The sequence below is a fragment of the Pelobates fuscus genome, chromosome 11 (assembly GCF_036172605.1).
Source record: "Pelobates fuscus isolate aPelFus1 chromosome 11, aPelFus1.pri, whole genome shotgun sequence".
NCBI classification, from domain to species: domain Eukaryota; kingdom Metazoa; phylum Chordata; class Amphibia; order Anura; family Pelobatidae; genus Pelobates; species Pelobates fuscus.
Genome location: NC_086327.1, coordinates 129,339,984 through 129,361,008, shown reverse-complemented (window position 1 = coordinate 129,361,008; position 21,025 = coordinate 129,339,984). Strand labels below are relative to the sequence as shown.

General features: G+C 36.1%; 1 protein-coding gene across 5 annotated transcripts in view; it reads left to right on the top strand.

The window, feature by feature from the left end:
- Positions 1–632: 632 nt before the first annotated feature.
- PKNOX2 (PBX/knotted 1 homeobox 2) overlaps positions 633–21,025 on the top strand; it is a 327,238-nt gene continuing 306,845 nt past the window's right edge. For 3 of the 5 annotated variants that reach the window (XM_063436752.1, XM_063436748.1, XM_063436749.1), the window contains exon 1: positions 640–688. The gene's annotated coding sequence lies outside the window, so the exon portion shown is untranslated. Of the gene's footprint in view, positions 689–21,025 lie in introns of all 5 variants that reach the window. The other 2 variants (XM_063436753.1, XM_063436750.1) reach the window with 2 other exon arrangements.

Here is a 21,025-nt window from a genome sequence, read left to right as displayed (position 1 = left end):
ATAGAATATAATACAGTAACAGGCTGAGATAGTATACAATACAGTGTATAATACAATAACGGGCTGAGATAGTATATAATACAGTGTATAATACACTAACAAGCTGGGATAGTATATAATACAGTGTATAATACAATAACGGGCTGAGATAGTATATAATACAGTGTATAATACACTAACAAGCTGGGATAGTATATAATACAGTGTATAATACAATAACGGGCTGAGATGGTATATAATACAGTGTATAATACAGTAACAGGCTGAGATAGTATATAACACAGTATATAATACACTGTAAGACTTTGGTTATAATACAGGATTTGTCTTGGTTTTTATTAGAAGGCAAGCAGTGACGTCGGGCTGGATAACAAACTCCTGTGGTCGCAGTAACATTGCGTTGAATTTTCGCTGTCTCTCTTCCTTTATTGACAGATTACGGTTGTGCAAGTCATTTTCCAGCTGTCATTAGAAGCCGACCTTTGTGGTGTCTGCGTGCAGTATGAAGGCCACGTGTGTCCAGCAGATGGCGCAAATATTCTATTAATAAAGAGATCACCCTCTCAGCCAAAAGCAGAGTGAGCCGGGGGTGTGTCTACGGACCCCCTTGGCCGACGTCACAGCCTGTGCTGGGAAGTATAGGCTGTTCTGTCACGCCAGTGTCAGTCTGATGAAGATTGGCATTCAGGTAAGCTGTCATTCATTCTCAATGTCAGGAGCTGCGTTCCAGGCTCTGAGCTGCTGCCGTCGCTGTTGCTGCTCCTTGCAGTCTGTGTGCGTGTGTTGTGAGTGCAGTGTGTGTGCCTCTCTCTCTCTCCCTCTCTCTCTCTCTCCTTTTTTTTTTTTTTACAGTCCCATAGCCGGAGCGCTCTACATACAGACAGGGCATGGAGGAGGAGGCATTGTAGGACAACAGCGCCTGAGCTGCTAATATGCTCAATGCTCAGTCTGCCGCCCGGATCTTTACACGCTCGGCGTTCACACTGAGCCCTTATACGCACACACACATACATATATATATATATATATATATACATACATACAGAGAAATATATATACACATATAGAAATACACACACATACATACATACCTATACAGAAATACACATTTTTAGTTTTGTTTCATTTTTTTTCTCTCTGTTTTTGCTTGGCACTAACTGCATTTTTTCAAAACATTGTTTGTTTGTTTGATTTTTTTTATTTTTTTTTATAATTTCCCTGTTTGCTAATAAAGCCTTTTTTTTAATGTATTTTTTTTATTATTTTTTTTTTAGCTTTAGATTGATAATTTTGCTCTTATTTTGATTTAACTCTTTTTTTTTATTTTTTATTTTTTTTTTGCATCCTTGGACAATAATTCTATATATATATATATTTTTATTGCTTGTATTTTAACTCCTCGCTGGCATTGCTGCTTCCTTTCTGACTGTTGGAATATGTGATTTTTAAAATTATTTTTTTATTATTTTGTACTGTTTATGCTTTGATCTGTTCCGGGACTTTCCACGATCCTGACTGTTTTTTTGTTGCATTATGTTTGTTTAGAATTGAAAGCACAGAATGCTGTTTATGGATGGAGGGGATTTAAATGGGGTCTCCGCTTGATTGGGGTTTAAATAAGAAATGAATGAATTTATAAGAAAGTGGTGATTTACCGTTTTTGCAGGGAGCCGAGCAGATGTTATGCATCTAATTAGTGGATATTCGAAATAAATCCATTTAAATGTTATCCATTAGTGTGCATTTTTTTACATCCGTGCAATATTAATGCTTGTTAAGCGATTGTAATGTCTACCTTAGTGCTCTGTTTGTGCCTTTTGGACATATTGTTATTTTCTATCTTTATTGGCGGTCTAGGCTTATTGCCCTAATTACTGTGTCTGCTCGTTGTTTAAGAAATGGTTAACTAAGCTGTGAATGTTTCAAACACATTGTAAGCTCACGTGAGAATGTTTAACTGCCTGAGGTTTCTATTATTTCTCTCTCTCTCTCTATATATATATTTTTATATATTTTATATCTGAAAGTATCAGCAAAGAAACGTATTGCGTTTTACTGGCACTGAAAGGGTTAAGAATCGTTAGCAGCTAAACCCATGAAATTAACATACATGAAATATGTAGAATGTATGTATATAATTGGCTTGTTAGTAAATCAAAGCTCGTTCTATATGTGTAGTTAAAGTTACCCTACATTCTTTCTGTTTGTACCATCGATGCCGGAATTATTGAACAAGTAACTGATACCCGAACATCACGTTTAATGCGCTCTATTCTCTCTTAATTGGAATCTCTATTGATCTTTTTTTTAAAAAAGGTTTTCAGCCCGTTTCCGATAGGAAATTGATTATAATGCTCGAATTGCAGTCACGGGGTTCTGAATTTAATACATGGATGTTCGTCTTTGACTCTTTCTGTAATTAATTTAATGCTGGGATTTCAAGGGGCATAAAAACTGATGAAAAGGCCTTGCATGATTTATAATTTTATAAATGATTTAATTGTGCGTATTTGCAACATTTAATATGAAGCAGTCTCTTTATTTAAGTGTTCCTGGAAAAACGTGTACTTTTTGGTGCATATAAATAAACAGAAGAAACCAGGGGAAAGTTCCTCTAAGCTGAAAAGAAAGTTGTTAAAGTTTGCCATTTCCCGTCTGTTTCCAGACGGGGAAAGCTCGCTTGGAACAATATCTTAAAGTGTTCGACCATTTCTATGAATGCGTTACAGTTGCAGCTTTTAAATGAAGATTTGGGTTTGTGATATTGCACAGTTTAAACCGCATTCATTTGCTTTCTACAGATGGGTTTCTGTGTAATATTTTTTTTTTTCCAAGGGATTTTAATTGAAGCAATTAAGAAGGAAAGAAGATTGTGTGTGGTGAGTGTTTGTAGTTTTAGAGGCTGTTGTACACTTAGATCCATCTGCTTTTTGGGATAAGGGGAGCGGACAGTTACCCCCCATCTGTCTGTCGGGGCTAGTATTTTACTAGTAAAGTGTATTTTAGTTTCATTTGAAAAAAATTATCACATTTTAAATAAAAAGTTAAAAAGTAGATCTGATCTTCAGCTTTCTTTAATCTGTCTTCATGATGATAGTTGGTCTTACAAACTGTACAACTTTTAGCATTAATACAAATATCAAAATAATTTGAAGACAAGACTAAAACATGGCCAGCAAACTGTGAATACGAGTTTTAATAATTCCTCTACATATTACATAAAATAATTAATATTATCCATGTAATATCACATTAAATCCATCCACGGACAGTATATATGTCAGAATGTCCCTGCAATTATTTCATGGTGATGGAATTAACACAGGTAACAAGACATACGCAGACAAGGCCGTGGTCAGCAGAAGCTGTGAACGAGCTGTCTGTATCGATCTTGCAGAATCTCAGTCTTAATTAACCGAATCTTAGAGCCCGACTTCTCGACCTCCGACCCCAAGCATGGCGGCCTTTTTTTTCTTCTTCAGATTAATTTCAGATTGCCTGACAGCACAGAGTAATGACTGGGAAGTGTCTCCAGGCTGTTACTCATTAAGTTAGACTTGCCGAGTAAAATCCACCTGTTATTAACATTATCGTTAATTAATGCCCAGGGTCGGTGCAGTCAGATTTCCTTTCCGCTGATGATACTGCTCATTTAACCTTCTCATGCCTGCTTCTCGTGTGTTCTGGATGGGTGCGTGTATCGAGGTGTCAATTTCAGTCTGGGACCCAGCGATGTATTTTGCAATTGCCCCGCATAGTTTTATACCTCTGGAAATGCCTATTTATGCTTTTTAAATTACATTTGCTCCATCTGGAGTGGCCTATCTGCCATTTGGAATCTCCCCTGCCCTACGAACCAGAAAATAGTTCATTTCCTTTCCCTAAACTCGCTCGAATTGTGAACCAAAGTGTCTTTCAGAGCACAACTTGAGAAACAAAGAGTTAGCTTATTGATTTGCAACAACAGAGGAAACTTCCTCTCTCTGTTAAAAGTATAACGTAGAATAATCTTCATATAACGTGCATTCCAGACTTACATAATTTAACTACAAAATATATGTTAATAGTTACAGAACCTTTTGCTCAATGATATAATCGGAAAATGAAAATGAGAAGCCATAATGGCATTCATATTATTAATTTAACTCTCTCGCTCTCTCTCTCTCCATAAATATATATATATATATGGATTAAACACAGGATAAATGTATTTTGAGTATAGACACACAGGGTAAACAGAGGATAAATATATGTTGGGGTATAGACACACGGGTTACACACACAATACATATATTTAGGGTATATACACACAGGCTAAACACAGGATAAATATATTTCGAGTATAGACACACAGGGTAAACACAGGATAAATTATATGTTGGGGTATAGACACACGGGTTACACACACAATAAATATATTTAGGGTATATACACACAGGCTAAACACAGGATAAATATATTTTTTGGTTACAGATACATGGGATAAACACGGGATAAATATATTTTGGGGTATAGATACATGGGATAAACACAGGATAAATATATTTAGGGGTATAGATACCTGGGATAAACACAGGATAAATATATATTTGGGGTATAGATACCTGGGATAAACACAGAATAAATATATTTTGGGCTATAGATACATGGAATAAACACAGGATAAATATATGTTGGGGTATAGATACATAGGATCAACACAGGATGAATATATGTTGGACTATAGATACCTGGGATAAACACAGGATGAATATTTTTGTTGGGTATAGATACATGGAATAAACACAGGATAAATATATATTTGGGGTATAGATACCTGGGATAAACACAGAATAAATATATTTTGGGGTAAAGATACATGGGATAAACACAGGATAAATATATTTTGGGGTATAGATACATGGGATCAACACAGGATAAATATATGTTGGACTATAGATACCTGGGATAAACACAGGATAAATATATTTTGGGGTATAGATACATGGGATCAACACAGGATAAATATATTTTGGGGTATAGATACATGGGATCAACACAGGATAAATATATGTTGGACTATAGATACATGGGATCAACACAGGATAAATATATTTTGGGGTATATATACCTGGGATCAACACAGGATGAATATTTTTGTTGGGTATAGATACATGGAATAAACACAGGATAAATATATATTTGGGGTATAGATACCTGGGATAAACACAGAATAAATATATGTTGGACTATAGATACCTGGGATAAACACATGATAAATATATATTTGGGGTATAGATACCTGGGATAAACACAGGATAAATATATTTTGGGGTATAAACTCAAGAGGCAATTATCTCTAATCATATAATTTTGTTTTACCATCTGCTCAAGCAGCTTTTTAAGATTTATTTGAAATAATAATAACAGTCATTGCATCTTATTAGAGATGTAGGTTTTACCTCTATAACATGCTTTTGTGTCATAATATTCAAATTTGACTAAAATAAGTTTAAACAAAATAAATTGCTGTCTATACTTTAAATGAGACCTTTTGGTGTATTTTATTATGAACTGTTTTGGTTTGTGAACAGGCTCTTTTGTTTCTCGGTAATTTGTATTTTAATCTGATTCAGCAAACGGGCACTTGAGACATTATAAAAATAACTCTCTGTAGCTGGTGACTTAGTGCACACACCTAGTGCTTCAAGAGAATGGAACTTACCAAGAACATTTATAAACCATGATACAGTGCTACGGAATCTGATGGCGCTATAAAAATAATAAAATAATTATAATCAGTGAAATTAGGTAACATTTAAATATATTCGAAGATTAATCTTTGATAGCGGAGTTAATTGTCATTCCTGATTGGAGCAAATGGTAATGACATTAATTGTGTCTTATTTAGCTTATATTCACTAAATGGAATGTCTCAAAGAGGTGAGGTTTAATCTCTAAATGAAAAACAAAACAAAACAAAAAAAACTATTTAAAAATAATTCACTATGTTATTACATTGCCGTGGCTATTTCAAAGCGAATACACTGCCGAGAAATGCAAACCAAATTACACTGAATATCCAAGTGAGTAAAACACTATTTTCAATCAGCTGCATTGTTAGACCTCCCAACCGACAAGTTATATATTTAGAAAGGAGTACCAAGACATTTTATTTCAGGAGTTATGTTCGTGTGCACATAAGAAGAAATAACTCTTCAAAAAATATTGGCGTCCATTTGTCGCCCAATGTGAAACAGGAGAAGTGATCTCTGTCTGTGCATTTTCAGTGATTGTACAGTAGAATCAGGTGGCACACATCAACGTGAGATGGATTTGTACCAGATTCAATTACATTTATCCCACTGAACTCTACGCCTGTTTTAATTCCGACTATAATAATAGGCCTCATGGAAGTCGCCTTGAGCAAATAAATGTAATGCGATTAATTCTGGGTGATGCAAGTGATGCAAGGGTGATAATGGGTGATTAGAAAAAAGAGGAGTGAAAGGACGATAAGAGATGGTCGGATGATAAGAGGTGATAGGATGATAATAGGTGATCGGATGATGATAGGATGGTAGGAGATGATAGGACGATAAGAGATGATCAGATGATAAAACAGTTATAGGATGACAAGAGGTGATAGGATAAGAGATGATTGGATAATAAGAGATGATCGGATGATAAAAGGGTGATAGGATGATAGGAGGTGATCGGATAATAAAAGATGATCGGATAATAAAAGATGATCGGATAATAAAAGATGATCGGATAATAAAAGATGATCGGATGATAAGAGGTGATAGGATGATAATAGGTGATCGGATAATAGGAGATGATAGAATGATAGGTGATAGGATGATAGGAGGTGAGATGATTATAGGATGTTAAGGGGTGATAGGGTGATAAGATGTGATAGGAAAATAAGAGATAAGAGATGATATGAGGTGATAGAACAATAAGAGGGGATAGAACAATAGGTGATATGATGATAAGGGGTGATCGGTTGATAAGATGTGATAGGATGATAAGAGTTGAGTGGATGATAAAGGTGATCGGATGATAAGAGGTGATGATATTATAAGGGGTGATAGGATGATAAGATGTGATAGAACATTAAGAGGGGATAGTACGATAGGTGATAGGATACTAAGAGATGATAGGATGATACGAGATGATAGGACACTAAGAGGGGATAGAACAATAGATAATAGGATGATAAGGGGTGATATGATGATATGAGGTGATTTTACGATAAGAGGGGATCGGACGATAAGAGGGGATAGGACAATAGGTAATAGGATGATAACGGGTGATAGGATTATAAGAGGTGATACGATGATAGGTGATAGAATGATAAGGGGTGATATGATGCTAAGAGGTGATAGGATGATAAGAGGTAATGGGACAAAAAGAGGTGATAGGATAATTAGAGGGGATATGTGATAGGATGATAAGGGATTATAGGATAATAAGAGGGAAAGGGTGATAGGTGAGAGGATGATAAGAGGTGATATGACGATAAGAGGTGATAAAATGATAAGCGATGATAGGATGATAAGAGGTCATAGGACAAGAAGAAGTGATAGGATGATAAGAGTGGAAAGGAGGATAGGTGATAAGATGATAAGAGGGGATAGAACAATAAGAGGTGATAGGAAATAAGAGGAGATAGGTTGATAAACAGTGATAGGACGATAAGAGGGGAAATGAGGATAGGTAATAGGATGATAAGATGTGATAGGATTATAAGAGGGGATAGAACAATAAGAGGTGATAGGATGATAAGAGGGGGTAGGACAATAGGTGATAGGATGATAAGAGGGGGTAGGACAATAGGTGATAGGATGATAAGAGGGGGTAGGACAATAGGTGATAGGATGATAAGAGGGGGTAGGACAATAGGTGATAGGATGATAAGAGGGGGTAGGACAATAGGTGATAGGATGATAAGAGATGATAGGACAATAGGTGATATGATAATAGGGGATGATAGGACAATAAGAGGTGATACGTTGATAGGTGATAGGATGGTAAGAGGTGATAGGATGGTAACAGGTGATAGGACAATAAGAGGTGATAGGACAATAAGAGGTGATAGGATAATAAGGGATTATAGGACAATAAGATGGGATAGGATGATAGGTGATAGAATGATAAGAATGATAGGATGATAAGAGGTTATAGGACAAAAAGAGGGTAAAGGATAAGAAGAGGTAATAGGATGACAAGGGGTGATAGTATGATAGGTATATGGTGATAATGAGTGATAGGACAATAAGAGGTGATTGGATGATAGGTGATGGGATGATAAGATGTGATAGGACGATAAGAGGTAATAGGATGAAAAGAGGTAATAGGATGATAAGAGGTGATAGGACAATAAGAGGGGGTAGGACAATAAGAGGTCATAGGACGATAAGAGATGATAGGTTTATAAGGGGTGATAGGATGATAGGTGATATGGTGAAAAGGAGTGATAGGATGATAAAAGTTGATAGGATGATAAAAGTTGATAGGATGATAGGTGATAAGGGTTGATACGACAGTAAGAGGGAATAGGACGATAGGTGATAGGATGATAAGGAGTGATAGGATGATAAGTGGTAATGGGATGATAGGTGATATGGTGATAAGGAGTAATATGATGATAAGGGGTAACAATATGATAGGTGATATGGTGATAAGGAGTGATAGAATGATAAGAGGTGATGGGATGATAAGAGGTAATAAGATTATATGTGATAGCACAATAAGGGATGATAGGACAATAAGAGGGATAAGAGGAGACATGGCAGTTGTGGGTAATCGGAAAATAAGAAGTGATAGGATGAAAAGGGTTGATAAAATGATTAGAGGAGATAAGACAATAAGAGGTGTTGGGGTGATAGGATGATATGGATAACTGTTGAGAAGTAATAGAGTGACAAGTGGTGTTAGTATAGTAATGGGGGATACAACAATATAGCTTGATAGGTTGATAAGTGGTGATAGTATGATCATGGGTGAGAGGACATTACGAGATGATAGGATGCTAAGCATTCATAGGATTGGTGGATGAAAACACAATAAGTCGTCATAGGATGATCATGGATGAAATGACGATAGTGAGTGATAAGAGGTGATAGCATGAAAAGCAATGTTAGGACGATAATGGTTGGTTGGATGTCAAGGAATGTAAGGACGATAATAGTTGATAGGGTGAGAAGTGATGAAAGGACGACAATGATTGATAGGGTGAGAAGTAATGAAAGGACAATAATGGTTGACAGGGTGACAAGCAATGATAGGACGAAAGGATAACAAGCGATGATAAGACGATAATGTTTGATAGGATCAAAATAAAACACTAAGCACTCAATGAATACCACCCTAGCAACTTACTTTTCTACCCTACCCTTACCTTTTGTGTCACTATACCCCACTCCCTCTAGCATGATGATAGGACATTGAGCAAGGCCCTCAACCTCTCTGTTCCTGTGCATCAAAACTTGTCTGGTTACAAATACGTGTCTGTTAGTCCACCCATTGTACAGTGCTATGGAACTTGTTGGCGCTTTATAAATAATAATAATAATAATAATAATAGGATGACAAGCAATGATATGACGATAATGGTTGATAGGATGACAAGCGATGATGGGATGAAAATGGTTGAAAGAGTGACAAGCTATGATAGGACGATAACGGTTGATAGGGTGAGAAGTGATGACAGGACGATAATGGTTGATAGGGTGACAAGTGATGATAATAAGATAATAGTTGATAGGGCAACAAACGGTGATAGGACGAAAATGGTTCATAGGGTGACAAGCGAAGTTAGGACGATTATGGTTGATAGGGTGACAAGCGAAGTTAGGACGAAAATGGCAGGTATAATTATAAGGGGAGGCAGGATGATAGTCGATAGGACAATAGTTTGTGCTTGTTATATAATTTAGTGATCATATAATGTACTTTTTTTTTTTTAATTAATGTTCAATGTCTTTCTTGGAAACAATCCCAGTCTTCAATTTGCTATTAGATCAATATGGTGTGCATGCATTTTGTAAAATTTGAAGTGGAAAAAAGTTTAAATTAATAAATACATGTTATCCAAAATAAATGTTTGGCTCAATTATTAATGAAAATGTTGAGAATGTTAAACATCTAAACATGACTGGACTTCTAGGCTCCCTACACTTCTTCTAACTGATTAATAAATTCCCTCACTGTTCTCCCTTTTTATTCTATCCCCAATTGTATCCCCTTAGTCCCAACCTCTTATCTCTGGCAACAGCCATGTCCTCCGTTCCTTGGCAGACCAGAGAGGTACAGAAAAAAATGGTGACAAAATATTTATATTATATTAATAATTTATATTAAAATAACACGTTATGTACAATTTTATGCACAGGTGAATAATGTAGTTTAACATTCAGTTTTTACACAAAAATGGGTTTATTTTGCAAAAAACAATTTATGGTGAATCACCAAAAGTATTTACACCAATAAAATCCTCCTTTTGTCTGCAGTAGAGAAATGTTCACCTCGTCTATTTTAGTCAATGCTTCTTACTGCTAGGCACTGTTTAGTGAATAGATGAAGAATTTTATATCATTCGTCTGGGCTCTGGGGATGTCTTTGAGCAGAACGTTACTCTAAACATTCAGTCATTTCATGAGTTCTTTACCCTGTGAGCCGTATTATCGGCAGACCAAATCTTCAGACAATGCATTGATTCAGATCTGCTGAGTATAAATGTGCCATGTGATATGGGGTTAATGTTATTTACTTTTTAGTCTCTGGTTCACTAAGAAAAATATAATCTGATGACAGAAGCCAGTAACTTGCCATAACACGACTCCTACACATTCACTTCTCCTATAGCGAGGCCGATTTTTCCAAATGAAAAACTCTTTTATATAAACTAGCTACCCACACAGTGCGATCTCGATGAATCCCAAATCAGAACAGGAAACAAAAGTTATTAATGTAGTTATTAATGAGGCTTTTTAAAATGTTTAAATGGACTCATGGTTTATGCGCTAAACAAGTCATTGTGACAATTGACAATATATTTATAAATCCATGTCTGTACATAAGGGGATAATTTTGCTCTAAAAAATAATTTTGCAATTCACGGTCAAAACTAAGATGTAGGAACTTAGCTGAGAAGTGAAATAATTTCTGCTCTATACGATAAGGATACATTTGGTGCTTTGCGTGTCAGGGAAGTTAAATAGTTAGGTTTAATAAAGAGTTAATAAGGGGTTATTTACATTTGATTTCCATGGACATTACATTAGAAAAATGTTTGAATTGCCTCTTGAGCTGTATTGAAAGATCTACCATAATGTGTAACGGTAGACTTCTCCCCATTTAACAACATGAGATATTTTACTAATCCTATGATAGAATGATTGATAACTCACTAAAAAAAAATACCTATTGACAGATCACTAAATTTACTATCAGTTTAAACCTACAATGAAATACAGAAAAAGTCGACGATTTTAAGAAGTAACTTCGAGGGAGATGACCATCGTTGTGTTCTGGAAAGTGGAGCAAATATTATGCTTGCCGTTTCTACCGGTTTCTATGATGACTTTAGACTACTTTAAAAAAAAAAAAAAAAACATGTTCTGAAACCTTCTCCTCCTCATTTGCTTTATATCAAACTGCTGTACTTCTGCACCTTTAGCTGCCTCAAATAAAACATCAGGAACGTTTGTCAATCTCTGCACAACCTTATAGAAAGACATTCAGTTTAATTCCGGGGAAACTAATGGTTAAGATCTTAATCAAAATATACATATGAAATCATACTGGACACATGACTGACAATGACAATAAATCTTTTAAAAACTAAATAAATTCCAGAAAAAGTATTATTTTTAACATCACTGTAAATGATGACAGTGATATTTATATTTATTTAATTTCTGATTTATAGTTACATAGCTGAAAAGAGACTTGCGTCCATCAAGTTCAGCCTTCCTCACATATGTTGATATTGATGTTTCTGTCTAATCTTCATTTCATACTTATTAAGTTCTGGTTTTCCCCCTGTATATTATATGTATATTATTTTTCTGCATTTTCTATAAAACACTTTATTTTAATATCAAAGCTTTTAACGAGGAAGGAATGTGTAGCTTGTCCCTAGTTGAAGAATAATGACCTAGGGGTCTAGATATTATTATTTCCCAACTTAATGGCATTGAACTTGTGAACTAACCTGACTGGTTTGCAGCAGCTGGACTCCTATCCACTGAGCTATCTCTCAGGACGCAATTTACATTTCAGCGTGAGAAATAATCTTTTGTTTTACAACGCTTTTATTTTTTTCAATATATTTTTCATGACTTCAGCAATTGAAACTCACACGGGCTTTATTTACTAAACATTTAATTTCACTGAAGTGAAAACTGAATTGTGACACAGCAGGTTATTCACAAACATGACAATTCAACGAGAATTCAAACTTCAAATTTGACTTTTAGTAAATAACTCTGTAAATTCTACTAGGGTTATTCAAAAACTGGGGATTTTCTGGAAACGATAGGGGGATTTCATAGTTCGAAACCTATTTCAAATTAGAATTCCTGACAATTCCCCTCTTAGTGAATAATCTTGAAACAAATGTAAAATAAATAAAATCACAAGCTGGTTATTTTTGTAAGTTGGTTATTTTTTTTCTATGTTTTGAGTGTCTCTTTTTCAATTTAGCCCCATTTCTTATTTAGTCAATAAACATTATTTTACCACCAGCTTGAGTGACATTTTGTCTTGGAGATTATTCGCTAAACACCGACAAATTTACGCTAAGGTCAAAATAAGCTCTTTCAAGAAAGTGATAAAAAAAAAAAAAAACCCAAAAAACCTGATATAAAATATTGAGAGGAAAATGTCAAATTTTGGGATGATTTTATGTGTGACTGCTGTTGGACCGCGCCATGTGCTCACGTTGTGGTCATAAACATGTTAAATTGTGGTTAATCTGACACAGATGAAGTTTTGACCAAGATGTGTTTCATTAACCAGACCAGACTCTGCTGTAACACAATAAACGACTAAAATTACATTTTACACTGATTCTAAAATGTAAACTCTACATATACATGTTTTAGGGTACTTTTAATTCCTTTGTGTATCAAATCATTTAGTATTTTAAATTAGAACATTTTTGTAGGCTGTTTTTGTATTGCAGACAAACTGCATTAACTGTTTCATTCATAGGAGTTAATAATGTTTGCAAACTCAGCTATGATTCCATCGCTTCCATTGGAGCAGGAGCATAGATTGTCCTGGGGGGTGGAGGGCGGAAAGAGATGCAGCCGTTTAGTTTTTTCAGATGGCTGCAGCTTAGTTAGACTTGGTACCTTCCACAACCTGACAATATATGGGCTCCAGGTGTGGGAATGAGAATTTATGTACCAGCATCGAATGCTTGTTTGCATGCGGCTAACAAGGGGGAAGCAGGAAGTAGACTGTGCGAGCGTATGCAGAGCTCTTCCGCTTCTCTACCACTAGACACCATGCGCACAGAAGATTCCATCTCTGTCTCTCATTCCTGGGGCCCGCAAAGCCAACTTACAGGGGAGGAGAGGGATAATCGCGCAATACAAACATGTGTGTAAGAATGTGACTGTGTGTACGTGATTATGTCTACGTCTATGTATGACCATGACTATGTGTGATTGTACATCTGTGTATAAATGTGACTGCATGTACGTAACTATGTCTATGTATGACCGTGACTATGTGTGATTGTATGTCTGTGTATGAATGTGACTGCGTGTACGTGAGTGTGTCTGTGTATGATCGTGCCTATGTGTGATTGTACATCTGTATATGAATGTGACTGCGTGTACGTAACTATGTCTATGTATGACCGTGACTATGTGTTATTGCATGTCTGTGTATGAATGTGACTGCGTGTACGTGAGTGTGTCTGTGTATGACTGTGCCTATGTGTGATTGTACATCTGTATATGAATGTGACTGCATGTACTTAACTATGTCTATGTATGACAGTGACTGTGTGATTGTCTGTGTATGAATGTGACTGTGTGTGTAATTGTATATCTATGTATTTTTGTGTGATTATGTGTCTATGTGACTGTGTGTGATTGTGTGTCTATGTATGTATGTGACTGTGTTTGTTAGTATTCACAGAAATAAATGCAATAATGTATCTAATAATTAGTAAAAAATATGAAAAGTCAACATGATAATAAATAACAGCACATGCTGCAGCTATTTGGGGGAGGGTAGGTATCAATACTGTAAGTGGTGAATCCATCAAATCACTAGAAACAGCACCGAAAGGGAACGGACTTGTCAAAAATAAAGTAGTGAGCGTAACCCTTTTTTGATCACAGAGGATTTTACTTAATCAAGCCTTGGGCTGTATGTTTCACAAATGTAAAATACACGATTTTACCTTTTCAAAAATGTTTTTGGGTTAAATCCACTATTAATCATCGTATTCTATAGCACGGTAGGAAAACGAGATGGTTTCCATGACAGACAGTATACGAATATGATTTTATAGACCAATTAATAAGAAACCTTCAATTATTCTCTGATTAAATGTCTCCCATCAAGATGCAAGTTTTGGAACTACGGTATGAAGACGAGAACCGGGGGACAGCCACACTGAGCCGTACAAATATCAAACTCGTACTAAGTTTTCTACATTTATTTTATTACAAAACTACAAGGAAACATTTTCTCAACTACAATACATCAACGAATGGTGTTTTCTAGTTAATAGATAGTCACAGGATATAAATGAATATCTAAATCTTAATGTCGCAGGATATAAATAAATGTCTAAATTTCAATGTCGCGGGATATAAATGAATATCTAAATCTCAATGTCGCGGGATATAAATAAATGTCTAAATCTCAATGTCGCAGGATATAAATGAATATCTAAATTTCAATGTCGCAGGATATAAATGAATATCTAAATTTCAATGTCGCAGGATATAAATAAATGTCTAAATCTCAATGTCGCAGGATATAAATGAATATCTAAATCTCAATGTCGCGGGATATAAATGAATATCTAAATCTTAATGTCGCGGGATATAAATGAATATCTAAATCTTAATGTCGCGGGATATAAATGAATATCTAAATTTCAATGTCGCAGGATATAAATAAATGTCTAAATTTCAATGTCGCAGGATATAAATAAATGTCTAAATCTCAATGTCGCAGGATATAAATGAATATCTAAATTTCAATGTCGCAGGATATAAATAAATGTCTAAATTTCAATGTCGCAGGATATAAAGAAATGTCTAAATCTCAATGTCGCAGGATATAAATGAATATCTAAATTTCAATGTCGCAGGATATAAATAAATGTCTAAATTTCAATGTCGCAGGATATAAATAAATGTCTAAATTTCAATGTCGCAGGATATAAATGAATATCTAAATTTCAATGTCGCAGGATAAAAATAAATGTCTAAATTTCAATGTCGCAGGATATAAATAAATGTCTAAATCTCAATGTCGCAGGATATAAATGAATATCTAAATTTCAATGTCGCAGGATATAAATAAATGTCTAAATTTCAATGTCGCAGGATATAAAGAAATGTCTAAATCTCAATGTCGCAGGATATAAATGAATATCTAAATTTCAATGTCGCAGGATATAAATAAATGTCTAAATTTCAATGTCGCAGGATATAAATAAATGTCTAAATTTCAATGTCGCAGGATATAAATGAATATCTAAATTTCAATGTCGCAGGATAAAAATAAATGTCTAAATTTCAATGTCGCAGGATATAAATAAATGTCTAAATCTCAATGTCGCAGGATATAAATGAATATCTAAATTTCAATGTCGCAGGATATAAATGAATATCTACATTTCAATGTCGCAGGATATAAATGAATATCTAAATTTCAATGTCGCAGGATAAAAATAAATGTCTAAATCTCAATGTCGCAGGATATAAATGAATATCTAAATTTCAATGTCGCAGGATATAAATAAATGTCTAAATTTCAATGTCGCGGGATATAAATAAATGTCTAAATCTCAATGTTGCGGGATATAAATGAATATCTAAATCTCAATGTCGCGGGATATAAATGAATGTCTAAATTATGTACTTGCAGAGAAATCACTATGCCATTTTCTGGTCATCGTTTGCGGATTAATTTGGGAAATTTTGCGTGGCCATTTTTATGAAAAGATTTTAGACACATATGCTGGCAGACATATTCACACACATAGACACATATACTGACAGACATTCTGACACATACACACTGACAGATTTACTGACACGTACACTGACAAACGTAAAGTGGGTAAACCCATACTGTGGGTAAAGGAAGGAGAATGCAGACTGTGGATAAAGGAAGAATAATACGGACTGTGGATAAAGGAAGGATAATACGGACTGTGGATAAAGGAAGAATAATACGGACTGTGGATAAAGGAAGGATAATACGGACTGTGGATAAAGGAAGGATAATACGGACTGTGGATAAAGGAAGAATAATACGGACTGTGGATAAAGGAAGGATAATACGGACTGTGGATAAAGGAAGGATAATACGGACTGTGGATAAAGGAAGGATAATACGGACTGTGGATAAAGGAAGGATAATACGGACTGTGGATAAAGGAAGAATAATACGGACTGTGGATAAAGGAAGGATAATACGGACTGTGGATAAAGGAAGGATAATACGGACTGTGGATAAAGGAAGGATAATACGGACTGTGGATAAAGGAAGGATAATACGGACTGTGGATAAAGGAAGGATAATACGGACTGTGGATAAAGGAAGGATAATACGGACTGTGGATAAAGGAAGGATAATACGGACTGTGGATAAAGGAAGGATAATACGGACTGTGGATAAAGGAAGAATAATACGGACTGTGGATAAAGGAAGGATAATACGGACTGTGGATAAAGGAAGGATAATACGGACTGTGGATAAAGGAAGAATAATACGGACTGTGGATAAAGGAAGGATAATACGGACTGTGGATAAAGGAAGGATAATACGGACTGTGGATAAAGGAAGGATAATACGGACTGTGGATAAAGGAAGGATAATACGGACTGTGGATAAAGGAAGGATAATACGGACTGTGGATAAAGGAAGGATAATACGGACTGTGGATAAAGGAAGGATAATACGGACTGTGGATAAAGGAAGGATAATACGGACTGTGGATAAAGGAAGGATAATACGGACTGTGGATAAAGGAAGGATAATACGGACTGTGGATAAAGGAAGGATAATACGGACTGTGGATAAAGGAAGGATAATACGGACTGTGGATAAAGGAAGGATAATACGGACTGTGGATTATGGAAGGATAATACGGATTTTTTTTATTGCATATAAACCTTTTGGACGCAGTACAGCGACAAGATTCGATTTGTTTTATTGGATCCAGTTCTGATGGTTCTCCAGAAATGTTTTATATCATACTCCACAACATACTTATTTTATATTTATTTATAGCAAGCAGATTTATTTTTACTGGATTTAAGTTAACTTTCAGGGTGGTCTTAGGTCCAGAGTGAAACTCAACGCCTGCTCCTTGTGTTTATTAACAGGCCTTGCTTCGGGACTATCATGTCAACCATCAGAAAATTCATTTTTGGCGATCACATCGTGTTTTTTAGCTTTCTGCAGCCTGTGGTTTGAGAAACGTGTCACTCAGCTCTTGTCAGAAGCTGCCACGTATTGGACACTTAGTGAAGATGGAGTTATCGGGAGACATACAGATTCTCAGATTTTTCATTTTGTCCCACTTTACAAAGCAGAGACAATCTTCCATTTTTCTTACCCTTTCTATATCACTGTTACCGCTCCCACTGGAAGGCTATTCCAGGTATCTACTACCATTTCTATATCACTGTTACCGCTCCCACTGGAAGGCTATTCCAGGTATCTACTACCCTTTCCATATCACTGTTACCGCTCCCACTGGAAGGCTATTCCAGGTATCTACTACCCTTTCTATATCACTGTTACTGCTCCCACTGGAAGGCTATTCCAGGTTTCTGCTACCCTTTCTATATCACTGTTACCGCTCCCACTGGAAAGCTATTCTAGGTATCTACTACCGTTTCTATATCACTGTTACCGCTCCCACTTGAAGGCTATTCCGGGTATCTACTACCCTTTCTATATCACTGTTACTGCTCCCACTGGAAGGCTATTCCAGGTTTCTGCTACCCTTTCTATATCACTGTTACCGCTCCCACTGGAAAGCTATTCTAGGTATCTACTACCGTTTCTATATCACTGTTACCGCTCCCACTTGAAGGCTATTCCGGGTATCTACTACGCTTTCCACAGCAATGCTACACAGCCAGGTGTTCTCTTTGCATCATACAGGGCTGCACAGTTTGTTCTCCTTTAAATACTGTCTCTGTTCCTCATTGACACTTGTTCTAGGGCTGAATTTGTTTTTGTTTTATTGCATATCTCACCCACAGATATGGGAATTTCATTGAGATATCCAAAATGCCCATTTTGTACTGTTTTATCCTAACGTATTTACACTCTAACTTTGTTTAATCATCATATTATACAATTTGTGAGAAATACCAGTAAATGTTACAGTATGATTTGATAATGGGGGTCGTGTTAAACAGAAATGTATTCGCTTTGAGTTCGGCACAGATAACGATTTCAGAGAGACGTCTTTAATGTCTGACATAATGCATCGATTGAACCCACAAAGCAGGAAATCTCTCAGACACTAAGTGACAACGCATCTACATCTCCATCACACGATTAGAGACAGCCCCACCAAACCCCCAAAGCAAAAAACATCTAGTGTACAAAGATTTTATTCAATCATTTTTTGTGATCTCCAATTCTATAGATTAGAAGACATTTTACATTGTAAATCTATTTGTTTCCCTAAATATGTGCTTTTCTATAAACTATGCGTTATTACCCGTGTTACTGCGTCTGGGAATGTAGATAAAATCATTATAGCAATTACTATTATTAAGAACATTGTACATCAATGTTTCAATATGTGCTAAGTGTCATTCTTAAAATCAGATTATCCACCGACAATTCAATATTTCAAGCTAAATAATTGTGTTTCCATTAAATTCCAAGTATAAGTGATAAATAATTTTGCTAATGATCTACATATTAATAAAGACGCTCTTGAAGTCGCCCGAGCAGCTTAATATATAGCATTTGAGACATTTATCAATCGTCAGTACCGTCTCTTAACCTGTTATATGACCCCATTTCCAAGTCTGCACAGCCTCTACGCTGCTAAATGGCCACAAATCTGTGTGACAGAGCTGGGCTCTCAATAAATCATTGCAGCCAGGGCCCATTTACTATCCTTACTATAAATTACCCTGTCACTTCCATTTTGCCACAGGTTGTCTCAATATACAAAGGAATTTTCATGTAATAATTGAAAGGTTTAACATAGACAGAAAATCAGGAGGAGCGCTGAGGAATCCCCGGGCTCCGAAGACTCAGAGTTTCATGACAATTTAGGGTGTGAATATGTATGTTGATGTGTGAGCTTTGTGTGTGTGAGTGTCTATGTATGTGTGTGTGAGTGTGTGTTTGTGAGTGTCTATGTATGTGTGTGTGAGTGTGTGTGTTTGTCTACGTATGTGTGTAAGTGTCGGAATATGTCTATGCATGTGCAGGAGTCTAACTGTGTGTATATCTGTGCATGTGTAGGAGTCTAATGCAGTCTAATGCATGGTTCATGCAGTGACTCATTATTCCTTAATTTAATCCTCGCCACTCATTAATCTCCCTCACTCTGCCCTGTGATATTGAAAATAGCAATCTTCAATAGCACAATAGTTAATGTCTGATCGATATCAACGCACAACGGATATGACACGTAGCAGTTAAACACGCATTCACATGGTGGAATTTTATTCATTAAACAGCGAAATACGAAATACGCCAAAAATAGATCAGTTAAAAAAGTTCGTCAAATATGCTTTTTTTTTGTTTTACTCCACGAGTTAAGTTTATTGAACGGATAGAAAATATTTACAGATATAGCTCTGTCGTTTAAACAAAGTGATACGAAGAACCCACAAAGTGCGAGAACTCTCTAAACAGCCATATTTGGATAAATAGTTTTGCGTTAAGCCCCATTTCATTTACAAGGAAAGGATCATTATGACGCTTGGAAGTATGTCTGGTACATTCCACTGGTTCTTTAATTTGTTACCAACATCCATTCAAACGAAGCTGCCTTTAATGATACCAACAGAAAGAGCTCGCGGACAGAGATGGCGAAACACATTTTCTGTTCGCTTTCATCAGACTTCCTAATGATTATTGGAATTTGTATCCTGTTTAAAACAAATGACCTGTAATTAGTTAATTTATGGGTTCATTAGCCAGGCAGGAGGAAAAAGCACGTTGAGACAGAAACGACTATACACGTCAATGAAAGCAGCGCAACTGGATCCTGTGAGCAGCCAAAACTGAAACATTTCTATATTCATTGCAAAATGGTACAGTTTTTAGGAACATTCCATTTCTATGCCCGCACTGTAAAAGCAATTTATCAGAACATTGACAGTGTGCTCCGATGTGACATAGCACAGATGATATACATGCTGTGTAAGGAATAGAGAGAGCCGTGGACCTGGGCTATGTACCAGCACTTATTGGCCCGTGGTGTCCTCCTTATCAGGGGATGTGTGACTGTTCCTAGTTGGGGCGGTCATGGGAGACAGTGCTGTCACAGGTAGACATCAAGTGAGATCCCTCGCTGGAAGAAAGGTGGCAATGCGCTTATCACATGACAGATATTCATGGTCTAGGTACAATGGCAGGATGGTGGGTATGAAATTGGTACATGGGAGGCATGATGGTGGCCATGGACTATATACGTGACAGGAAAATGGTGGCCATGGCAGGAGGGTGGTAGCCATGGACTATATACGTGGCAGGAGGGTGGTTATAGACTGTGTACGTGGCAGACTGTGTACGTGGTGACCATGGACTATATACGTAGCAGGAGAGTGGTGGTTATGGACTGTAT